General features: G+C 42.3%; 1 pseudogene; it reads left to right on the plus strand.

Annotated features, from left to right (window-relative positions):
- The first annotated feature begins 4,220 nt into the window (after positions 1-4,220).
- On the plus strand, positions 4,221-6,371 carry LOC134348718 (craniofacial development protein 2-like; annotated as a pseudogene).
- The last annotated feature ends 5,873 nt before the right edge of the window (positions 6,372-12,244 follow it).

The following is a 12,244-nucleotide window of genomic DNA, read 5'->3' on the forward strand; positions in this document are numbered from 1 at the left end:
ATTGTGGGAATGATGGTATTAAATGTCGATGAACAGCATCCTGACATAGGTGTTTGTGTTGTCTAGGTGGTCTAAAGCCGTGTGGAGAGCCATTGAGAATGTGACTGCCGTTGACCTATTGTGGTGATAGGCATATTGCAGTGGGTTTCTCTTCAAAGATGATTCTTAGGATGTTGATAGTGGAACAACTTATTGGAATGCTGTTGGTCATCAAGTGTAAATGATTCGATTCCCTGTTAAATTGGTCATTGCTTATTATTAATTCTGGCCTGAGTTTAGGAATTCATGTTTGTGGTCTTGGCTCTCAATCTTATGAGGAGTCACTTTAAGACTCATAGTTGAATTGCATGGAAACTGGCCATTTGGCCCATCACATCCAGGCTGACCACAGTTCACCAATTAATATTGATTCCATCTACCAGTACTTGGCCTGTCACCTTCAATGCCAAAGAAATTCAGGTACACTAAACATCCTACGATCTTTTGTGAATACTGATCTTATAATGGACAGAAGGTTATTGATCAGGCATCTGAGCATGATTGGGCTTGGACATGGATACAGGAATTTCTTTGGGTAATGTCTTGAACCATCACTTTCACCTGAACTCTGGAATTCAGCATTTGTTTTGATCATGCTTGCCAAAATGTGCAATCAGGCTAGGAGTTGAATGTGAATGAGACTATTGTTAAATGAGTAGCCATGGCAACGACCTCTTCTGTTACTTTCCTGGTGATTGAGATCTGGTTGATGTGAGGAATTGAGAATAGAAAAAAAAATCATTTTGAACCTATGTAACCTCTGGTTAAAGGAATAATTGAGTCTGAATAGGAATTTCTGAACTGAAGTAAACTCTGTCTTCAGCAGTTAGCTAAGACAGGCTCATTACCAGTTCTCCTTGATTTGCAGAGAGACAGTGAGAATTTGGTAACATTGTACATTGTACCCTCGTTTGAGTAGGAGGAGGAGGACTCACCGATAAGGACAGGAATGAACATCCACCTGTAATTAAGTCAAGGCCCAGCAAAGGGGAATAACTGATAAGGACTGGACAGTACATCCATCTGTAATTAAACCTTGATTTAGCAGACTCTCTTATCTACATAATTAAGTTTTGCACCAATAGACTTGGTGGGCGTACCAGTTCAAATAACATATTGCAACAGTAATGTATAGGGCTTACAATGTATAAATATACGGCTGTAACCTGACTAAGTGAGCCCACCTGTCAGATGGTGGCAGTACTTACCTGCCTTCCCTTCGACAACTGGGTCTCAAACTCCTGCAGGAGGGTGCACAATAAATTGTTGTAACTACAAGAAGCTGGTCTCCCGAGTTTTATTCAGATTCAACTTTAACAGATGAGGAGGCAAATGAATAAACTGAAATTTATCTGCCTTTTGTGTTCTATTCATCCCTAAGTAATCAGTTGTTGTTGCTACATAAAAAACAGCTCATTCATAATGTTGACATTGAATACCATTTTACTGTGATATTTGTGTTACAGTGGATGAATTAAAACTTGCAAGATGAGCCCCAGAAATAATAATTTCTCATGCTCTGCATTTTCTGTCTAATATTGCTACCTTATTTTTGTTCATTTTTTCATTCATAAACCATAAAAAGAATGGCATAACTTTGTTTTCTTACCGGCTATTCTCATGTGTTGCTATCAAATAAAGAATCTTAACATTCACCCATTGATCTAATGTTTAATTAAATGTGCAAGTATAAGCTCAGGTTGGAAATGAAGCAATTGATACACACTGACTAGATTAGTTTCATGCTATTCACAACCTGTCATAAGCTTGAGGAGGAAACCAATTCTTAGACATCCCATGATATTAGTTAATTCAATTACACATGCTAGGACTAGATGTAACATATACTTGGTTACCACGTTATTAAGTAGAGGAGTAGAATCCAGTGTACGACAGCTGTAGTCCATCCATTTCAAGGTTTGACATGTTGTGCATTCATACATGCTCTTCTGCACACCACTGTTGTAATGTGTGGTTATTTGAGTTGTTGTAACCTTCTTGTCAGCTTGAACCAGTCGGGCCATTTTCCTCTGAGCTCTCTCATTAACAAGGTACTTTCAACAACACTCCGAGCTAGGTGGGGATCCGGCTGTTACTGTAGCCAGCTGAGGTTGCTGGCTGAACTGAGACTTGGAGCTACCCCGGAGCAGAGATGGAACTGTCTGTTGTTCTTTGGTGTTTGTCTCTTCTTGTCCTTGCCTCCGTGGGGTAAGTCAGGCCGTCTTGCCATTGCCCCGCGGGGGGTCATGTCTTGTCTTGTCTTGTCCTCGCCTCTGTGGGGTAAGTCAGGCTGTCTTGCCGTTGCCCTGCGGGGGGACATGTCTTGTCTTGTCTTCGCTTCTGTTGGGTAGGTCTGGCCGTCCTGCCGTTACCCAACAGATGGATCTGTCCCACCTTGGTGCAGAGAAATTGAGTCCCGGCTTGTCTTCCGATAAGTCCCGGCTCTATGTCTATGTTCTGTCCTGTCTCATGTTAGTGTCGTGTCAAAGATGAGTCCCGGCTTGTCGAAGGATAAGTCCCGGCTCTATGTTGATGTTTAGTTCCCAGTCTGTCTCTGAGCTCCGAGAACCCAAGCCTTGACGATTCCGCAGCCAAGCTCCAAGAACCCAAGCCTTGACAATCCCGCAGCCAAGCTCCAAGAACCCTAGCCTCAACAATCCCACAGCCAAGCTCCAAGAACCCTAGCCTCGACGATCCCACAGCCAAGCTCCAAGATCCCTAGCCTCGACGATCCCAAGCCAAGCTCCAAGAACGCAAGCCTTGAGGATCCCTAGCCCTCAAGACCCAAGACCCCAAGCCTCGAGGATCCCAAGCCAAGCTCCAAGAACCCAAGCCTCGAGGATCCCAAGCCAAGCTCAAGACCCAAGACCCCAAGCCTCGAGGATCCAAAGCCAAGCTCAAGACCAGAGACCCCAAGCCTTGAAGATACCAAGCCAAGCTCCAAGAACCCAAGCCTCGAGGATCCCAAGCCAAGCTCAAGACCCAAGACCCCAAGCCTCGAGGATCCCAAGCCAAGCTCAAGACCCAAAACCCCAGCCTCAAACCCCATGTCATGTCCTTGCCTGGTTCCGGGGTCCGAGGCCAAGGCAAGGCCCAGGTTCTGGGTCCTTGTCCAGTCTCGGGCTCGGAGTCCAAGACTTGCCTCCTAGTCCATGGTTCCTAGCCCTGGTCCCGCTTTCCCTAGCCCAAGTCTGCATTCTTGTACCTGCTCCTGGTCTGAATCCTGTCATGTCCCTACTGTAGTCAAGTCCTGTTCCTTGTACTTCAGTGTCTGTGTCTTGCATTTGGGTCCGTTCCCAGCACCCCATTGTGACAATTCTCTGTAAACCCTAGAGACTGTTGTGCATGAAAATCTGAGACCTGCAGTTTCTGAGACACTCAAACTACCCCATCTGGCACCAACAATCATTCCATGGTCAAGTCATTTAGATCACACTTCTGCCCTATTTTGATGTTTGGCCTGAAACAACCGAACCTCCTGAGCATATCTGCATGCTTTTGTACATTGAATTGCTGCCACATGATTGGCTGATTAGATATTTACATTAACAAGCAGATGTACAGGTGCACCTAATAAAGTGGACACCGCAAATGCAAATGTTTAGAGAGATAGAGGATCCAGCATTTGATAGGCTAAGATCTGGTGGCTTAAGATATTGGAACAGGATTACGCCATTTGGCCCATCAAGTTTGCTCCATCATTTGATCATAGCTGATCCATTTCCCTCTCGACGCCATTCTCCTGTCTTCTCTCCATAACCTTTCACTCCCTAATTAATCAATAATCTATCAATCTCTGCTTTAAATACACTCAATGACCTGGCCTCCACAGCCGCCTATGGCAATTAATTCCACTTATTCACAACCCTCTGGCTAAAGAAATTCCTCCTCATCTCCATTCTAAATGAACATTCCTCTATTCTGAGGTTATGCCCTCTGGTCCTAGATTCCTCCACTATAAGAAACATCTTCTCCACATCCACTCTATCTAGGTTTTTCAACATTCAATAGGTTTCAATGAGATCCCCCTTCATTCTTCTAAACTACAGTGAGTATAAACCTCCTCATGGCCCATTACCTCGTCATGGTGATGAGGGTTTGTGTATCTCAGTGACGCTATGAGCTATACCATGTGGAGCTACTCAAGATGGACAGGTCATGGCAGAGAGGTCAGACTAAACATGGTCCACCGGAGAAGGAAATGGCAACCCACTCCGGTAATTTGCCAAGAAAACCTTATGGATAAAAGTAACCAGAGATATATGAGCATGACTTCGGAAGATGAGCCCCACAGGTCTGAAGGTGCCCAACATGCCAATGTGGAAAAACGGACGACAAGTATGAGTAGTACCAGAGCTAATGACATGGCTGGATTAAAGCCAAAAGGACAGCCACCTGCTGATGTGCCTGGAAATAAAAAGAAGGTCCGATGTTGTAAGGACCGACACACCATTGGAACTTGGAATGTAAAATCCATGTATCAAAGTAAACTAGATGTGGTCAAAAACAAGGTGGCAAGACTAAACATTGACATATTGGGAATTAGCAAACTGAAGTGGGTCATTTTACATCAGACAGTTACCAGATCTTCTGCTGTGGGCAGGAAACCTACAGAAAGAATGGAGTAGCTTTAATTGTCAAAAAAAGGTAATCAAAATCAGTGACTGGATACAACCCCAGAAATAATAGAATGATTGCAATACGACTTCAAGGCAAGCCTTTCAACATTACAGTGATCCAAGTTTATGCTCCAACCACAGATGCCAAAGAGGTTGAAATTATTCAGTTCTATGAAGAACTGCAGCACCTCCTGGATATGACACCAAAAAAAAAGGATGTTACATTTGTCATTGGAGACTGGAATGCCAAAGTTGGCAATCACAGAACACCTGGAGTAACGGGCAACTTTGGCTTGGAGTAAGAAATGAAGCAGGACATTGACAGGTAGAATCTTGCCAAATTAACTCTCTGGTTATAGCAAATACCCTCCTCCAACAGCCTAAGAGGTGGCTTTATACATGGACATCACCAGACGGTCAACACCGAAACCAGATTGACTATATACTCTGCAATCAGAGATAGAAATGCTCTATACAGTCAGCTAAAACAAGACCAGGAGCAGATTGTGGCTCAGACCATGAGTTGCTTGTTGCAATATTCAGAATGAAACTGAAGAGCATTAGAAAAACCAATGTACCAGCAAAGTTTGATGTTGATAGCATCCCTCAAGAATATGACATGGAGGTGAAGAACAGATTCAATACATTAAACCTGACAGGGAGAAAGCCAGAAGAACTATGGATAGAAGTAAGGAGCATTATACAAGAGGTGGCAACAAAAAAATATTGCAAACAAAAAGAAGACCAGGAAAGCAAAATAGCTTTCTGCGGAGGCTCTACAAGTGGCTGAGTAGTGAAGAGAAGGCCAATGGAGATTGGAACAAATACCTCCAACTGAAAGCAAAGTTCAAGAAGATAGCAAGGGAAGATAAAGAAACTTACTTAAAGGAGCGATGCAAAGAAGCTGAAAAAGCCAACAGAATTGGAAAACGAGATCTATTCAAGAAGATTAGAGAAATCAAAGGAACATTTCATTCAAAAATGAGTATAGTAAAAGACAAAGAAAGGAAGGACCTTACAGAAGAAGAAAACATCAAAAAGAGAGGGCAGGAATTCACTGAAGAATTCTATAGGAAAGATTCCAACAGCGAAGACACCTGCAATGACTCCCTCATCGATCTAGAGCCGGACATTCTGGAAAGCGAAGTCGAATGGGCGATAGAAAACGTCGCCAATAATAAGGCCACAGGATGCAACATGATTCCAGTTGAATTGTTTAAAAAGTGTAAAAGTGCTGTAAAGGTGTTGCATGCAATTTGCCAGCGAATCTGGAAAACCCAACCTTTAGACTAGAAAAGATCAGTTTATATCCCAATTCCCAAGAAGGGAAATGTTAATCAAATTACCAAATAATTTCACTAATTTCACATACTAGCAAGGTAATGCTAAATATCATGCAAGCAAGACTCCAGCAATATATGGAATGAGAACTGCCAGATGTACAAGCTAGTTTTAGAAGAGGCAGGGGCACCAGGGACCAAATTGCTGGATAATGGAGAAATTGACGGAATTTCAGAAAAGTATTTATATTTTATTGACTACTCTAAGGCCTTTGACAGTGTAGACCATAATAAACTATGGCAAATCCTTAAAAAAATGGGGTACAGCCAAACTTCTGATCTGGCTTATGAGAAACTTCTACAAAGATCAAGAAACAAAGTTAAAACTGAACACGGAACAACAAACTGGTTCAAGATTGGGAAAGGAGCATGACAAGGCTGCATACTGTCACTCTACTTATTTGATCTATATGCTGAACACATCATGAGGAATGCTGGTCAAGAGGACTCAAACGTTGGAATCAAAATTGCCGGACAAAATATTAACAACCTCTGATATACAGATGATACTACTCTGATGGCTGAAAGTGAGGAGGATCTGAGGAAGTTTCTAGTCAAAATGAAAGAAGGAAGTGCAAAAGCTGGCTTGTTGCTCGATATTAAGAAAGCCAAGATTATGTCGACCAGCCCTATTAACTCCATAGTAATAAATGGAAAGGAAATGGAAGCAGTGACGGATTTTGTCTACCTCGGTTCAAAGATTTCCATAGATGGTAACTGCAGCCACAAAATTAAATGGCGGTTACTTTTGGGGAGGGCAGCAATGGTAAATTTAGATAAAATCTGAAGTGCAGAGGCATAACATCGTCTACGAAGATCTGTATAGTCAAGTCTAGGGTATTTCCAGTTGTGCTGTATGGCCATGAGAGCTGGACCATTAGTAAGGGTGAATACAAAATAATCAATGCCTTTGTACTTGGATGCTGGAGGAAGGTGTTAAGAGTTTGCTGGACAGCAAGAAGATCCAGTAAGTCAATACTTAAAAAAATACAGCCAGACTGCTGACTAGCAGGCTTGGTTATGAAGCAAAAGCTCAAATATTTTGGCCACATCGTGGAAAGACTGGATTCCTTGGCGAAGACTCTCATGTTAGGGAAACAGAAGGTAAAAGAAGGAGAGGATGACAGAGGCTATGATGGATAAATAATATTACTCAGACAATGTGTATGACCTCGGGGGATCTTAGAGAGGCAGTTTCCAACAAGAATTCTTGGTGTGCGAGAGTCCATGAGGTCATGAAGATTTGGATTTGACTTAATGACCGAACAACAACAACAAGCCCAAAGCCATCAAACACCCCTCATATGATAATCCTTTCAATCCCCTGGAACCATTTTTCTGAACCTCGTTTGAACCCTTTCCAACGTCAGCACATCCTATCTCAGATAAGAGGCCCAAAACTGCTCACAATACTCCAAGTGAGGCCTCACCAATGTCTTATAAAGCAGCAGCATTATATCCTTGATTTTATATCCTAGTTCTCTTGAAATGAATGCTAATGTTACATTTGCCTTCCTCACCACTGATTCAACCTGCAATCTAACCTTTAGGTAATTTTGCACTAGAACTCCCAAGTCCCTTTGCATCTTGGATATTTGAACTTTCTCCCTATTTACAGAATAGTCAATGCCTTTATTCCTTCTACTAAGGTGCATAATCATATACTTGCCATCTCTATTCCATCTGCCACTTCTTTGCCCGTTCTTCTAACCTATCTAGATCCTTCTGCAGCCTCCCTGCTTCCTCAACATTATCCACCCCTCCACCTAACTTCATATCGTCCGCAGGTTTGGCCACAAAGCCATCAATACCATCATCCAATTCATTGCCATACAATGTAAGAAGCAGCAGTCCCAAAACTGACTCCTGCGAAACAACATTCGTCACCGGCAGCCTATCAACAAAGACTCTCCTTATTCTCACTGTTTGCGTTGCTTGCTTACTTGAGTTCTGTGTAACACCCAGTACTATGTCTAAGCTGTATTCCAGAAATGGATCTAGCCAAGATGGATTTCTGTAGGATTCAAGTTAGGGCAAGAGTTCCCAACCTGGAGTCCAAGGACCCCTTGCTTAATGGTATTGGTTCATGGCGTAAGAAAGGTTGGGAACCCTCAAGGTAACAAGATTTATGTAAGTAGCGTGTGGGTGGAGGATGTAAGGGGGGAGGAAAGAAGGGCTATATTTTTTTTCACACTCCTCAGCCTGTTGCTATTTAATACTTCTGCAAGGCCAACGACCTGCACCCTCATTCCATCTACCACTCCTTCAACCGCAATGGAGAATATGTAATAATAATAATAATAATAATAATAATTTTAAATTAAAGTTCTTTGGAAGTCCAGGTAATTCAAATATAAAAAGGCAAGCCTTCCAAATACCCTAGGCCTCTGTATCATCTAATCTTACTGAATAAGTCTCATGTTGGTTGGTACTTCACATTAAAATGGAATCCAAATCAGTTATTGAGTTGTGGTACATGGACAATACTTTGGTGCACACATTTTGGGAATCCAAGCTTTAAATCTTAATTGACAATTCACTGAAACATAGGGGAGAATGGAGTTAAAGATCTAACAGCAAACTGCCTCAATAAAAGTCCAGATCAATACATTTACTGTAACATGTAGCACTTCAGAACACAAAGACTTCAAGAAGTCAGAAAGTGGTTACCCAATGTATAAACTACCCTTACAGCTCTGGCTGGAACAGTTAAATTTGTTGAACAGTGCTGACTGCCAAGATGTTGTTCTGATCTGTTTCAGTGTATATAATGATGGTGAAAGTTAAAGGCACATGAATAAATTGTGTTGGAGATGTTCATTACAAGATACCTGTCTGAGATTATTTCTCTTTGTAATGAATCACCCTTTGCTGAAAGTTGTCTAAGTCCTGTTGCACGCATGGATTTTTTTTCATTATCTGTAGAGTTTTGAATTGAATGCTGCAGATGACATGAAGGATGGTGGTGATGTGGATAGTGTAGAGGATTACCACAGATGACAACAAGACATTGACAGGATGCAGAGCTGTGTTGAGAAGTGGCAGGTGAGTTCAACCCAGAAGTGTGAAGTGATTCACTTTGGAAAGTTAAATTTGAAGGCAGAATATAGGGTTAATGGTATGATTCTTAACAGTGTAGAGGAACAGAGGGATCTTGGGGTCCACATCCATAGATCCCTCAAAGTTGTCACGCAAGTTGACAGGGTTGTTAAAAAGAGTTATGGTATGTTGGACTTCATTAGTCAGGGGATTGAGTTCAAGAGCAGCAAGATAATGCTGCAACTGTATAAAAGCCTGGTTTATCAGTATGTGGAATATTGTGTTCAGTTCCAGTTGCCTCATTATAGGAAGGATATGGAAGCTTTAGAGTGGGTGCAGAGGAGATTTACCAGGATGCTACCTGGATTGGAGAGTATGTCTTTTGAGGATCGGCTGAGTGAACTAGGGCTGTTCTCTTTGGATGAGAGCTGACTTTTTACAAGGTGTATATGATGATAAGGGGTATAGGTTGAGTGGAAAATTAGAGACTTTTTCCTGGGGCAGAAATAGCTAATATGAAGGGGCATACTTTTAAGGTGATTGGAGGGAAGTATAGAAGGAATGTCAAGAGACATGTTTTTTTTTACACAGAGTAGTGGGTGCATGGAACATGCTGCCAGAGGTAGTGGTAGGGGCAGATAAGAAACTCTTAGATGGGTACCATAAGTGGACAATAGAAAAATGGAGGGCTCTTTTGGAGGGAAGCAGAGATTGATCTTCGAGCAGGTTAAAAGAACAATATGATTTCATGGGCCAAAGGGCCTGTACACTGTGCTGTGCTTTTGTGTTCTATGAATCAGCAAACACACCCACTTATGATAAATGGAACGTCATTGATGAAGCAGTTGAAGATAACAAGATATAGACTCTGACTTAAAGAATTCCTGCAATGATGTTGAACAGCAAAGATGATTGATCTCCAACAACCACAACCACCTTTTTTGTTGGTTGGGACGGGAGTCGTACCAGTGGGGAATTATCCATTCAATTCTTATTGCCTAAGTCTCAATATGGACTAAGGTTCAGTGAGTCAATTATTAATGACATGTAACATTCTGGGACGCGCAAACAAAACTGCTGTGGGATTAATTACCCAGCCTGAATTTGCCTCATTTTGAAGATACATTAGTCTCTTGACTACTCTCACTCTTATTTTTCCTCTCAACCTATCCCTATCTTTGACATCATTACTAGTCAATTTTTTTTTACCAATTCCCGTGATTCTCTACTGAGTCCTGCTTCTCTCAGTACTCAGAGATTGATGTTATTCTATTAAAACACTCTAAATTATCAATAACTTTAACGTACCAAATTATATTTGTGTGGCTATCCCATCCTATGTGGCTACTCTGTATCTCCATAAAATTCCAGTCCCCTTAGCCATAGAGCACTGTGCCAGAGAAACAGGCCCTTTGGCCCATCTAGTCCATACCGAACAATTATTCTTCCTAGTCCCATCGACTTGGCCCTGGTCCATTGCTCTCCATACCCTCCCATTCATGTACTCATCCAAATTCCTCTTAAATGTTGAAAATGAACCTGCATCCATCACTTCCACTGGCAGCTCGTTCCACACTCTCACCATCCTCTGAGTGAAGAAGTTCCCACTCAGTTTCCTGTTAAATATTTTATGTTCACCCTTAACCTATGACTTCTCATTCTAGTCTCATCCAATCTCAGTGGGAAAAGCCTGCTTACGTTTATCCTTTCTAAAGTCTCATAATTTTGTATACCTCCATCAAATCTGTCCTCATGCTCCTATGGTCTAGGGAATAACGTTCTAACCCACTCATCCTTTCCATTCAAGGTCTTCAAGTCCTGGTAACGTCCTTGCAAAATTCCTCTGCACTTTTTCAATCTTATTGATATCATTTCTGTAACTAGTGCTCCAAATTAAGCCTCACCAATGTCTTATACAACTCCAACATAACATCCCAAAGCAAGGCCAAAATACCAAAAAGTCTTTTTATAATCCTATGTACCTGTAATGCTACTTTCACAGAATTATGGATCTGTATTCCTCGATTCCTCTATCCTATGGCACTCCTCGGTGCCACGCTGCCCACTATGTATGTCCCATTCTGCTTTATCCTCCCAAAGTGGAACACCTCGCACTTGTCTTCATTAAATTCAATCTGCCATTTTTCAGCCCATTTTTCCAGCTGGTCTTTCATCACTGACAACTACACCCACTATTCTGGTGCTATCTGTAAACCTGCTGAACCAGTTTAACCACATTATCACTCAGATTATTGATATAGGTGACAAACAACAATGTATCCAGCACCGTTCCTTGCAGCACAACACTAGTTACAGGACACTAGTCAGACAGGCAACCATCTACTACTACTCTCTGGCTTCTCCCACCTAATCCAATTTACCACTTCTTCTTGGATGCCAAGCAAATAAACCTTTACCAACCTCTCATGCAGGTCCTTGTCAAAGGCCTTGCAAATGTTCATGCAGACAACATCCACTGCCTTATCTTCATCCTGGTAACTTCCTTGAAAAACTTAATAAGATTAGATTAGATTATGAGGACACAACAGTCCTCTTTTATTGTCATTTAGTGATGCATGCTTTAAGAAATGATACAATGTTCCTCCGGTGTGACAGCACAGAAACACAAGACAGACCAAGACTGAAAAACTGACAAAAACCACATAATTATAACATATAGTTACAACAGTGCAAGCAATACCATAACTTGATGAAGAACAGGCCATGGGCACGGTAAAAAAAGAGTTCAAAGTCTCTCAAAAGTCCCATCATCTCACGCAGATGGGAGAAGGAAGACGACTCTCTTCCTGCCATGAGCTTCCAGCGCCGCAAACTTGCCGATGCAGCATCCTGGAAGCATCCAACTACAGTCCGACTCTGAGTCATCCAAAAACTTCGAGCCTCCGACCAGCCCTCCAACACCAAGCACCGAGCACCACCAAGCACTTCGACCCCAGCCCTGGCCACCAGCAACAGGAAAAGCCGAAGCTTTGGGGGCTTCCCTCCGGAGATTCTCAATCGCACAGTAGCAGTGGCAGCAAACCGGGCATTTCAGAAGTTTCTCCAGATATTCCTCCATGCTTCTCACGTCTGTCTCCATCAAATCAGAATTGTACACGGCCCCTATTTAGCAAATACGATATCATTTCACCGGACAGGCCGCGCACGCTGCGTCGTGCTGCCATCTTCTCCTCCCGCCTTTTTTGT

Source organism: Mobula hypostoma, chromosome 6, assembly GCF_963921235.1.
Source record: "Mobula hypostoma chromosome 6, sMobHyp1.1, whole genome shotgun sequence".
NCBI classification, from domain to species: Eukaryota; Metazoa; Chordata; class Chondrichthyes; order Myliobatiformes; family Myliobatidae; genus Mobula; species Mobula hypostoma.